This window comes from Schistocerca americana, chromosome 8 (assembly GCF_021461395.2).
Source record: "Schistocerca americana isolate TAMUIC-IGC-003095 chromosome 8, iqSchAmer2.1, whole genome shotgun sequence".
Classification (NCBI taxonomy): domain Eukaryota; kingdom Metazoa; phylum Arthropoda; class Insecta; order Orthoptera; family Acrididae; genus Schistocerca; species Schistocerca americana.
In genome coordinates this window covers 62979946-62982718 of record NC_060126.1, presented here as the reverse complement: position 1 = coordinate 62982718, position 2773 = coordinate 62979946, and positions in this window count along the sequence as shown.

The following is a 2773-nucleotide window of genomic DNA, read 5'->3' as shown; positions in this document are numbered from 1 at the left end:
AAAAGCGCAAACTATTATAATAAACACATGCGTGCAGAAGCACTCGAAAGAGTTGCAAGTGCCGTGTGTCTTGTTCGACCATATACGACGAGCAAGGAGTGCTATAGCAAAATGCACAATTTACGTACTGAATTTAAAGTGGAGTACGCCAAAGTAAAATCATTGCCTGACGCATCTCCGTTTCTTTCTTCTGAATCAGAGGCGAAACTATACAAAGCAGTTCTTCAGGTACAAATACATCCATTCGTATAAAATTTGCAAAGGATGTACGATCTTCTATCCTATAAAATAAAGTCGCATATAACAGTCATTATTGGTATATTTATAAAGTCAAACAGTAATGAAATGGTGATACTTTTCAAACAAAAAATGGAGTTATGCGAACTAACTCTTTATGAAGCATGGAGAGCACACCTTTTCCAGCGTTTCTCCTCTTAATCCAGATTTTCGTCCGTTCTTTCTTTCTTCTTCTCGTATTAGCATGCATTTCTGCATCGATTAGCACCAAAACAGCTAATAACGCCAGTTTGCTCTGAACATCTGTACCTGAAGCAGCCATCTTCGTTCGATACAACGTGCAGCCGATCACAACACATGCAGCTGCCGATCTTGCACCGTGGGAGAGCTTCGGCATGGAAGATAGCCGGCTCCTTTCCCTGCAAGCCGGCAGGCATGCACGCCATCTCACAAACTTGCAGCGACCCTTGCTCCGTGTGAGACGGGCTTAAGTCAGCTGCAGTAAGGAACCCACCTAGTTACGTTGTAACTACGAGAAACTATATAGCGCAGGCAAAATCAATTATTGTCCTACGAAATGACCTTTACCATCTTAAAAAACCTTCTGATACTAACAGATATTTAACGTCCACTGTTATTTGATGCAGACACTGTATTTAATGGTAAGTTCCAAATAGAGTTGTGCCTAATACGTTGATCACGCAGTTCGCCTAATAAAAGATGATGTCATATTAGTCGATGACTGTGGACTGGGCTGAGCGGTGTTGAGTACAGCCATAACTAGAAGACGCATTGCGGTGGGCGTGGCTACGTCGGTGTCACTCATTCGTTGATGTGGACTGCAGTGACTAGCTCGTCTTCTGGTCGTGTTGCAAGGCACCGATCTTGCTTTGGCATGTCGCTCTTTGAGTTGGCTTGTTGGTTGGTTTGTGGATTTGGGGTAGGGGACCAAACAGCAAGGTCGTCGGTCCCATTTGGTTAGGGAAGATGGGGAAGGAAGGTGTCCTTGCCTTTTCAAGGGAACCATCGTGGCATTTCGCTGTGAAACATCCCCTCATAAAAATTAAGAATGACGGTGTTGGTAAACCTCTACTTTATTTGATTTTCAAACAGCTGAGCAAAACTGAACGTACTCAGACATTTCTCTCTTTACTTATCCTGACACACAATATTTTTAGCGCAACGCATTCTGACTTTCAATAATCCCTGCAAAAGAATGGCCCTGACTAACAATAACCTATACCTTTCATGAATCACTTACCTCACAAAAATCTTCGTTACTCGAACTACTGCAATACAGAGAGCGTCAATACTGCCAGCTAAATAAAAGATTCTAACTATGGAAGGCACTAACTACTGATAGGCATAGTTACCAAATGAAAGATTTTGATAGAGAACAAACAATGTATTTAGTTTAATAATGTTCAAAAGTCATTTTATTTATACATATATACAATCAGTTCATGACATCTAGAATTACAAATTTACTCTTTCTGATGGACACACGTCCAGATCGCCCGCTCTCGAAATTCTGCCATCTCTCTCCACACATCCACCACTGCTGGCGGCTCACCTCCAACTGCGCAACCCTACGCGCTGTTAACAGCCAACTGCCCAACACTACAATAGTGAATATTCCAACAATGCAAACCAGCCACATACTGCACACAGCACAGTCAGTGATTTTCATACGGATCGCTACGTGGCGTTACCAACATAAAAACCTAAATAGCCTACTTACAGCTGTAGCGATATAGGGAAATAATGGAAAAGCTGAATCAGAATGGATAAAAGTGCAGTTCACTGACGTCAGTTAGAATCCATTTCGTTGATGTTATCATGCCCTCAAAGTTTAACTATAAAGACTTGCACGAAAAACGACGCACTTTCGACCGAACGCTATGATGCCGCTTCTTTAAAACAGGCTGCATTCTTATACAATAGCTTGTACGTCATTGGTCATGTTCCCTCCACGAAGCAAATATCTGATGTGTGTGATTCCGCATTTCTCGCTCGGCAATTCTCTGCGACACTGTGGTGTGCGTACTGTAAGACCTTCGGTACACACACCATCAGATTATTTGACTTGTCGCTCTAACGAAGTAGGCGAGTGTCAGCAATATGTCTCGTGGTCTTATCGTGACGTGATTATCTTCTGCCGTTACGTCAGACGATAGAAATGCCACTTGCACGCATAGAGTAGCAGATTGATGGTGACCAACTTTAAACAGAACTTGATTAATTTTTACACACATTTATTAATATAATAAAAAATATAGACATTACGTAACTTGATTCTGGATGCTGTTTACAATTGACAGTTTGAATTTCCTTTGGCCTTGGTACGTTAATCTTATTGTCACATATCTCTGATACTTGACAAAGTGTCTATACATTTATCTTCATGGCTATGTACAGGAATATGATAATCTTATTAGGCGCAGACTGAAACTTGACTATAGACTGGTACAGACAAATGCAGACTGATGCAGACTGACTAATCGGAGGTCTGTACACTCGTTACAATACCTCGAGC